Raw genomic sequence first — 10,507 nt, 5'->3', positions numbered from 1 at the left:
AGCTGACTCTCCAGAGGAAGGAGAGAGGAAAGGACTGAGTTCTCGTTGCCTGATTCCTCTCCCAAAACCTCTGGGAAGAGCAGTCACTCCACTCTGGGGGAGAATCAGTGAGGGAGCAGATAGGAGAAGCATTATGACTTGCATCGAGTGCCCACCACATGGAAGAGAATGACCACTGTCCTCTGAAAACCTAAACAACCAAGTGGGAAAGTGATGAGAAATGTAAACTGGATTCTTTTTTGTGCAAATTGAGTGTCACATTGAGTTGACTGTAGCTTTTCCAGGCAGGGGAAATTAACAAATGAGGTACAGAGAATTTAGACTCCATAATTTGCTTTCACAGCTGGAGTGTTTTAGACCTTATCTTGAAGTGTAAGACCATCAGAGCAACGCCTCCACATGTGGCCAGTACACAATTCAATCTACCTGTGAGAGTATAAGAGTTGAAGTATTTTTTAATATCAGTGAAATGGAATTGTGCCTCAGTTTCTGGACCTGTCATGATTTCAGTCTTGCAAAAGGCATGCATTCTGTAACCTGTATACTTCAACATGCACAGCTAACCCTCAATCTGGCCAGAAGAAGCCCTGTACACTGCATTCTTCAGGTCTCAGTCTGGACACACATTTCTGCCTTCCCAGTATAGATGTTTTTTTTTTGTTGTTGTTGTTTTGTTTTGTTTTGCGGTACGCGGGCCTCTCACTGTTGTGGCCTCTCCCATTGCAGAGCACAGGCTCCGGACGCGCAGGCCCAGCGGCCGTGGCTCACAGGCCCAGCTGCTCCGCGGCACGTGGGATCTTCCCAGACCGGGGCACGAACCCGCGTCCCCTGCATCGGCAGGCGGACTCTCAACCACTGCGCCACCAGGGAAGCACAGATGTTTTTAAAAGTATCAGATTGTCCTGTATCTTGAGGAATATATGGTAGTGTTCTTACGTGCACACACGAGCACACACACACCCCCTTTCCAACCATGACACTGCAGATGGTGTCTACAAAAGAAAACGCAGTCTATAAAAGTAATTATGGAACCTCAGAGTCCCCTTCAAGCCTGAGACATCCTGAGTAATCCACCCACAGGTGAAAAATTCTTGTGGGACCTGTCTCAGAGTAAGCTTTGCCTGTCCCTCTTCTCTGTGGAGCCTTTCCCCAGAAGCCTCTGGGGTACCTGGCCTTTATCCTGATACCACTGACTTCTCCTGTCTCCATTGGTTGTGAGCTGATGCCTTACACTGGCTGGTCATCAGGCTACATGAAGGGTGGCATTCTGCAGTGAGTCTTTACAGGGTTGTTTTTTGTTTTTTTTTTTTAATTTTTGGCTGTGTTGGGTCTTTGTTGCTGCGCGTGGGCTTTCTCTAGTTGTGGCGAGCAGGGGCTATTCTTCGTTGTGTTGCGTGAGCTTCTCATTGTGGTGGCTTCTTTTGTTGCGGAGCACGGGCTCTAGGCACGCGGGCTTCAGTAGCTGTGGCGCACAGGCTTAGCTGCTCCGCAGCATGTGGGATCTTCCTGGACCAGGGCTCGAACCCGTGTCCCCTGCATTGGCAGGCGGATTCTTAACCACTGTGCCAACAGGGAAGTCCGACAGGGTTTTTTTTTTAAAGTGCTTATCCCCTCAGTTCTCATTTAGAAAATGTGGAAATATTCTGCCCTTATCAATCTTCTGGTATCCTGCCTGCTAGAGCAGTCTAGACCAGAGAAGCTTCGAACTGTGTGAATGGGCTGTTTCCAGACTTAGCTCCTGGCTCTATTTCCATTATAGTGAAACGGTCCAGGAACTGGCTATCCCTTTGGAACAATGAAAGGAATATAACTATTTCCATAGACCTTGAGTTTAGTGTGCAGGATAATTCCTAGTTAGTTATTCTTGATGTGCTTTTATATACTCATGTCTCTTAGTGCATTATTATTCAGAATACTTACTAGGTGGTAAAAAAATCAATGATAACTTGCTGTTTGGGACATGAATTTGAATCCTTTGGAATTTCTCTAGTACACGTTGGGTCATGATCTCAGCCTCCTTCCACTGGTCTTGTGATTCTCCTTCTGTCATAAAAATGATCTATAATCTCTTCCAGGTCTTATTATGTTTGGACTGTAATTTCTAAAGCTTTGGATTTTGATTAAAACCAAAATGAGAATACACTTTAGATTTTATGGTTAGAGCCTTCCCAATTGATGATATTAGATTGTTAATACCTCCAGAAGATTTTCGTATTTGATTGAACATAAGCCTGGACTTTACACTGAAACTCAGCATTTGCCTGTTCATCTATCCAACAACTGCTTATTAAATGCCCGTGATGTGCCAGGCTCTGCCCTGGGCACCAAGGATTAATGTACACCCAAGAAGTAGAATGAAGAGAAAGACATGTTGGAAAACCATCACAGTTTAGTAAGTATTATAATGGTGGGTTACTAGAAATGGTGGAGGGATGGAAGAGTTATGTAAGATATGTGAGACTGAAGCACTTGAGTTAAACTTGAAGAATGAAGAGGAATTTTTCAAGAGGACAAATCGGGGAAGAGCCTTCCAGGCAGAGTGGAAGGCTTAGAGAACAAGGCATTTGGTGGAACAAAGCAGTATTGTTGGAGTGCAAAGGGCAAGGGGAGCAGCAGGTGAGGCTTAGACTGGGCCACATGCTGTTAGAACTGTTTTATATTGATTATCTTGCATAATTTTGACAACCTCTGAGGGTGGTATTATTAGTCCCATTTAATAGATGAGGAAACTGAGGCTTAGGGGAGTTACATAACTTGCTCAAGATTACTGACTTAGTAGTTGTTAGAGCTGAGATCTGACCCATTTGCAGAAGTGACATGATTAATCACTATGCAAATCTGCCTCCTCCGTGGTTATCTTCATAGTCAAGCTCATAGACACACTTTTTCGGTTTTTGGTCTCATCGAGTACCTGCCAATGTCCGTTTTAGAAGCAAGTTATTTTTATCTACAAGAGCAGCAAAGGTAGCTGGTGTGTGGAATGCAGCTCTTTGACAACATCATCACTCCCTGAGAGGAATGGAGACCAAACCCCTTTCCTCTAAATACAACAATCGCCATATGGCAAAGGAATTTCAAATCTGAGGCTCGATAATTATCAGATCGTCACATTGTAGCTCCACCAAAACTGGGGCACACGCTTACAGTAGCTTTAGCAGGGTTTGAGCTGTTGAGGGAGTTTTGGAGAAAAACTGTTTGAAATTAGAAGGATGGGTGTGCTTATGAAAAAGCATGAGGAAAAACAGGGGCCTTTAGCACTGTCACCACTCTGCTTCCAATGAATCTCTTCCTTCTCCTAATACTCTAGCCTGTGCATGAAGAGCCAGCCCAGCAGGATGGAAATGCCAGTGAACCTGCTGTCTAAGATCTTAAGTTCGGTCACTTATGTCATTGTGGGATATTGGGCAAGAATCGTTCTCTTCTTCACTTCCTGGCCTACATAGAAGAGTGGTTGAAAGTGCGGGTTCTGGGGCCAGACTTCCAGAACTCAAATCCTACACTGCCATTCCCAACTGCGTGCCCTTGTCAAGACACTGAATGGCTTGTGCATCGGTTTTCACACCTGTAACTCAGGGGTAGTAATAGTACCTACCCCATGAGGTTGTTGAGAAGGGTAACTGAGATAATTCGTAGGAGGTGCTTAGAGTGGTATCTGCTGAGGAAGGAACACAATAAATGTTAGCTTTCTTCTAGTTCTGGGCCTCCCTGCTCTGTTCAAGGCTAAGTGCTCCTTCCTGGAGAAAATCCTTCTTTCTCTTTAAATTGTTTTTCCATTTAAGGAAAGCCAGTGTGAACTTGCGTGTATTCTAGGAGACTTGCACGCACTGCATCAACCTCCAGCCTTGGCATGGCATGTCAGGCGCTTGGTGTCCTTTGTTTGCTGCAGCTCCCCAAGACCAACAAGAATCCATTTTGCTCAAGAAAAACAACGGTGACTTTATTTCCTGTTGGTTCTGTGGAGAGAATTATTGTCTCTTTGCCATAACCAAACATTATAATCTTTGCATAATGGAAAAACAAATATCAATGAACTTTTTATTTGTTTCTCTTAATGAGGGAAAACCTACTATTTTAGGTTGACAGATTCTACTGGAAATAAATCATATTGCTATGGAAACCATGCCCAATAACCACTGAAACGTGGTTGCTATCTATGTTCTTTAATTGTACATGCTCGAAGAATTATATTTTAGCACATATTTGACTTTCGATTCTGTTTCCACAGTGTTAGACTAGAGCCCGGCTTCTGACTGCTTCCCTGTTCAGTCTTTTAGGATTCCTTGCTATCTTTGGGATGTTGAGTCATGTGGTGGAAACCACAAAAATCTTGTGATTAGTTCTGGCTGTGCTACTTCTGTCCAGGTGTCCTGGAGCAGGTTTTCTAATCTTTCTGATCTAAGAAAATTATAAATTCTCCAGACGATAAAAAACAAAGATAATATCTTTTAAGGCTTGGGTGAAGATTAAATGAGGTGATACATGCATACCTATTTAGTACATTTTATATAAAGGTAAAAGAGTTTTGCTTTCAGAAAAGCTACCCACTGCATAAACAACATACCCCCCAAAACTTCAGCATTCTTATTTTTTCCTTAGAGTTTGGTTGTGAGATGTAAGAAGGTGTAGGGGATAAATGCAAACCTACTAGGATAAGAATCCCCATACTACTCACTACCTATGTAATCTTGGGCAGGTCACATGACCTCTCTAAGCTTCTTCATCTTTAAAATGAAAATAATAAAATTTATATCCAGGGTTACTGAATAGATTAGAAAAAATTACCTGTCGAACACGGTTCTTGGCAGGTAGAAAGCACTTAAAAATGGTATTCACTCTGGAAATAATGATGCTGTGCCCAAGCCGACACCATTAAACAAATTCCAAACTGCTCAGCAATTTGGAACTTGCTCTACTAAAGGGAATACCATTTGTCAATACCTGAAAATTCTTATCCACTCGTAAAGAGCATTCATTTAGAGATAACAACTACTCATGGATTCTGCAACAAACATTTATTGAGCATCTACTAAGTGCATGGAAAGATGAACAGAAAGACAAGGTTCTTGCCCCTCATAGGGTCATAACTTACGGGTGTAAAATAAGCATTCACACCAGTAACTGCAATGTCAGTGATAACTCACTGCTAAACACTCACATAACAAGTAACTCTGGTGAACATTATAGTAACATGACCAAGAATGCAGAGCTAAATTCTTCAAGCAGAATTTCTTGCCTAAGTGTCCATGAAAACTCAGAACAAGAGAAACAGATGCCGAGACTCATCAATACTAAGACCCAGCAGTGATATATCTGTCCCTGCAAAGCTTTGGAGAGTCTCTGGCTGACCCTAAGGTTGAAAAACAAATGGGGAGAAAGAGACAGAGGGAGAGAGAGAGTGTGTGTGTTATTATACAAGATGCTTCTGGACCTTATTCGTTTATTCATTCTGATAATTATCGTCTGTACTAGTATAGTCACCAAGACATTTGATTTGCATAGAAGTTGAAAATATATGGTCTCCTTGGTCTAGAACTGACCTTTGTTAGAGAGAAGAAATAGGTCTAAATTGAAACAGACCAACCAGTAACTCAATCAAGGAATGTTAAATCAGAGCCGAGAAAGAAAGGCACCTCATTTTCTGTTTTGGGGCCCGTTCATCTTGGCTTATTTAGTAAATTAATTGTACAGCATGTAAATAGCACCCTGGCCATAGATCAAATGTGATAAATTTTAATAAAACTTCTGAAGCAGTAGCAAAAACTGCACATGTGCTGTGCACAAACATGCACATGCTTCCATGTGCATACACACACACACACACACTCTCGCACACACACAACTAGACCCTGGATTAGAATGCTCTTCATGACCTACTGAATTATTTGCCTCAGACCAGTGGGGTGAAATGGCTATTTTGTTTCCTTCCCTCCCCACCCCTTCCCTTCCCTTTGTTTCTTTTTTCTTTTCTCCACCCCCTTCCTCTCTTCTTATTTCTTTTCTGCTGCTGATTTTAATGATGATGGGACACCAGTGGAAGGGCAAATCAATCATTTAGAACTGGTAAATCTCTCAGACTGCTATGCGAGGAGACTGAGGGAACAACACATGCCTCTGGGTGGATGGTGGGTCTGAATCTTGCCTCAGACTTCCTTTGTGGGAGGCAGCTGAACATTTATTGAACCTCCCTAAGGAGAAATGTCTTGAGGAGTGAGACGATGCAGTAAAGAGTCAAAACTGCACTCCAGAGAGGACATGTGGAGTCAGATTTTAAATAATTCTCTTCTTTATAAGGAAATTGAACAAGAATGAACTTTTCCCCTGAGTAAAGTGAATGTAGGAACTCAAAAGAGAATCTGTTGAGTGAATAAACTGACCAATGAGGAAAAAAGAAAAAAGGTTTATGAAAGTAAAATATGGAGAATGAGAGGAAAAGTTTACTTGAGGTTCCAAAATACCCCATTTCTGCTTAATATATATATATATATGTATATATATATATCATATATATGTATATATATCGTATATATATGTATATATATCATATATATATATATCAAATGGAATATTACTCAGCCATAAAAAAGAATGAAATTTTGCCATTTGAAATAACATGGATGGACCCAGAGGGCATTATGCTTAGTGAAATAAATCAGACAGAGAAAGACAAATATTGTATGTTATCACTTACATGTGGAATCTAAAAAATAAAACAAATGAATGAATATAACAAAACAGAAACAGACTCACAGATATAGAGAACAAACTAGTGGTCACGAGTGGGGAGAGGGAAGTGGGGAGAGGGAAGGTAGGAGTAGGGGATTAAAAAGTACAAACTACTCTGTATAAAATATATAAGCTACAAGGATATATTGTACAGCACAGGGAACATAGGCAATATTTTATAATAAAATTTTTTTTTTGACTGCGTTGGGTCTTTAGTTGTGGCATGCGGGGTCTTCATTGAGGTATGTGGGATCTTTCACTGTGGCACAGGCTCTTCGTTGTGGCGTGTGCGCTTCTCTCTAGTTGCAGTGCCCGGGCTTCTCTCTTATTGTGGCTTGCGGGTTTTTCTCTCTCAATTTGTGGCGTGCAGCCTCCAGAGAGCGAGGGCTCTGTAGTTTTGCAGCACGCAGGCTCTCTGGTTGAGGCGCGCGGGCTTAGCTGCCCCGCGGCATGTGGGATCTTAGTTTCCTGACCAGGGATCGAACCCGCGTTGCCTGCGTTGGAAGGTGGATTCTTTACCACTGGACCACCATGGAAGTCCTTATAATAACTTTAAATGGAGTGTAATCTATAAAAATTTTGAATCAGTATGTCGTACACCTGAAACTAATGTAATTTTCTAAATCGATTGTACTTCAAAATTTTTTTCAAAAAAGAAAAAGAAGCACAGCCCAAGAAACAAAGTACCAGAGGAATAAGAAAAGCAGGAAGAGAAAGAAGCAGAGATGGAGGCTATCTGCAAAAGCCCAACTCACTCCAATCCAGCCTAGAGCTGGGATTCAATGTAATACATTCCTCAATTTCCCATTATTTATGAGATTTTTACAAGGAAATAAAGATACATTTTAGCTGGCCTTTATAACTCTTCTCTTGTCAATGGATTCAGTGGTTTTTCTTTCTAAAGCATCTTTAAAAAATCTATAGAGATTGAGTTTATAGCCAATTATAATGCCTAGGGCAATTAAAATAATCAAAATATTTCCATATTTGCATTTCACAATAGCCACAAAGGCACTGTATGGATCACATTTAATTTTCAGCAAATTGTCTTAGGCAGTGATTCTCTGGCTTATGAATTTTGGGAAATGGTAATTTCTCTTAATGTGTGGCATATTTACTATAGTTAAAAGCATATAAATTTTGTTCTCAGTTTAAGTTTCCAAAAGCACAATCTGTATTATGTTGATGCTACATTTAATGTATGCAACACATTTATAATTAAACCTATGTACACTCTGTATATAAAACTCTACATTTTAATATAATTATATATATAATATATATGCAGCTGAATATAAGGGGGAAGGGAGATACCCCATTGAATAATACCATGTTCCAGGCACTGAGCTAGGTATTTTATATTTATTACTTTAGTCTTCACAAAAGTCATGAGAGGTAAATTTACCTTTTACAACAATTTTGGTTGCTTCCTTGATTTCTGGAAAATTGTTGCCAGACCTTTCAGAAGCCATTTCTAAGGGGCGGAAAGCTTGTCAGATCTTAAAGTTGGTACCATCTTTTGCAGCTGCCCCCATTGGCCAGGAAGTAGGTAAACTGAGGCCAATGGAAATGTCTCTGAGTTACTGTAATGATTTACTTAATTCTGAGCAGGAATAAAGTGGAACCAATTTCCTAGAGAAGGAAGGAGCAATATATCATTATTAACTCGTTTCAATCACCTATTTCTTTATAATTAGATATATTCAAGTATGTGTTTGCTTAGGCTTTAAAAAGGTCTGCTTTTCCTAACTTATTTAGGTGTCCTTTACGCAGGGACACATAACAATCAAATGTGTGCTAAGTTTGACTGGAAAAGCAGGTGGTAAGAGGGATAGTCAAGCATATGTAGGAGTATAATACACATTTCTTGCCTTCAGGAAACTTTAGTAAGGTTGGGAATAGACCCTCACAGAGGAAAACAGCTCTTAATTCAAGGCAGCCTTTGATATGGTATATGAAGGCTTAAAGCAATAAATAAAGCCTGTGAGTATATAGACGAAGGGAATGAAATCAGGCAGGGTCCTGACAGGAAGCAGATGTCAGATTCAAACTGGGAATTTGAGGAGACTTTAATTTTTTAAAAAGCCTATTTACAAAGGTGAGTGTTGGGTGGAGGAAAACCACAGAGAGAGTTCAGTATTTGGAGAGTAAGGGAGCCAGTCCATGGCACTCATTTCCTGGGGCAGGGAACAGGGTGGAGAGTGTGGAAAGTGGATCTGGAGGGGCAAAGAAGACACTAACCTTGAGAGAACTGCCCTGTGCTGGAATGTCTTGGCAAAGGCCGTGAGGAGGAAAAGATGGACCTCAGCTTTGAAAGGATGGAAGTAGAACGTACAGGTGAAAGAGGAGGGATGAGGACACTGCATTCAGAGTGAACACAGGACATAAAGGTTCAGGTTTAGGAAAATGCATACTCTGGAGTGACAAGAGGCAGAGGAGTGGAACACAGATGACAAAATAGTTTGGGGCCAAATTATGAAGGCCTTGAATGCCAAACCAGGGAGTCTGTCCCTGGTCCTGAGAACAACAGCCAGTGAACACTTTAAAATCAGTAATGAAGCCGGCATCTTAGCAAAAGTAATCGACATCAACGAGAAAACTGGTTTGCAAGGGAAAAGGCACAAGTGGCAGAATGTTCAGCTTGGATATAATAACTTGTTATGAGGTAATGGAGGGCAGTGGGACTGAAAAGGGGAAGAAACGGGGGACATAGTGAAGGAAGACATGGTCCTCTTAAAGGCAAGGCCGAAAACCTGCTTTTGAGATGTTCTTTCCTCCCAAATGGTAATCCTGATTGAAACGTACCATGAGTGAGCCAGGACAAACGTCCCATGTGAGCTGACAAAGTGCCCCTCAGCTTGGACTCTCACCAATATAGGGCTGGTTGGGGTGTGGAAAAGGCTTGACCTGGGTGGAGAAGATGTGGTTTGAATCACTGCTCTGTCAGGTATAAGTTAAATGTCCTTCAGCAGATGATCTGGACCCTCTGAGCCTCCGACTCACATCCTCAAAATGAGACATTACTACTTATTGCCTAGGGCAGTTGTGGGAGTTCATTCAGTGAGATTTGTGGATTGCAGAGAACCACAAGGGGGTGCGGATTACATGTGGATGAGGGTGGGGTTACTGTTATGCCTCTGAAGACCTTGTCTTTCTGGGTAGGGCGGGTGGAGAGGAAGCAGACTCTTCCCAAAACGTTAAATTAAGCCCCCATTCTCTTTCTTACCAAAGCTGCTGAGTGATCAGATTTGATTGATTACTCTAGACCTCAGCCTCCCACATATCCCTCCACTGCTGGGTAAAGCAGTACATTTTATCTGATAAGGTGAATTTTTTTTAAAAAATGGTAGTTTATTTTCATTCTCCCAGCCCATGACTGCAAAAGGTTTTTTCTCTTGCTTCCCTGAGTTTGTACCAATGCTAGTTTTGGCTGAAGATTATTTCCCCAGTGCCTGGTACTTTTTTGGCCTGAGTATATAGCAACATGCCAAGATACAAATTAAAGCAGTGAGTCCATTTAAATAAAATGGATGTGAAATTTGGTTGTTTTCACATCTTTGAGGTTTGTATGCAAATGTCTCTATGAATTTCCCAATGAAAATATTGCTTTCGATTTTAGGCAGTTTTTACAAATAATTTATTTTCTTCCCTTCAGAGAATGTCTACAGATCTGATAATAGCTATAAAGTAACATGACCACATTGAGATGTAGACGTTAAGTAGCTGTCTAGTCTCACTCACCAGCTAAAGCTCCAAACCATTAAGTCCAAATTTATGCTTTCAC

The 10,507-nt window shown here is 41.2% G+C and overlaps 1 pseudogene; it reads right to left on the bottom strand.

The window, feature by feature from the left end:
• Window positions 1–317: 317 nt before the first annotated feature.
• LOC114890320 lies at window positions 318–502 on the bottom strand (annotated as a pseudogene).
• Between the last annotated feature and the right edge of the window lie 10,005 nt (window positions 503–10,507).

This window comes from Monodon monoceros, unplaced genomic scaffold, assembly GCF_005190385.1.
Source record: "Monodon monoceros isolate NGI ecotype Baffin Bay Population unplaced genomic scaffold, NGI_Narwhal_1 Super_Scaffold_11, whole genome shotgun sequence".
Classification (NCBI taxonomy): domain Eukaryota; kingdom Metazoa; phylum Chordata; class Mammalia; order Artiodactyla; family Monodontidae; genus Monodon; species Monodon monoceros.
This window is presented reverse-complemented; position numbering and strand designations above follow the sequence as displayed.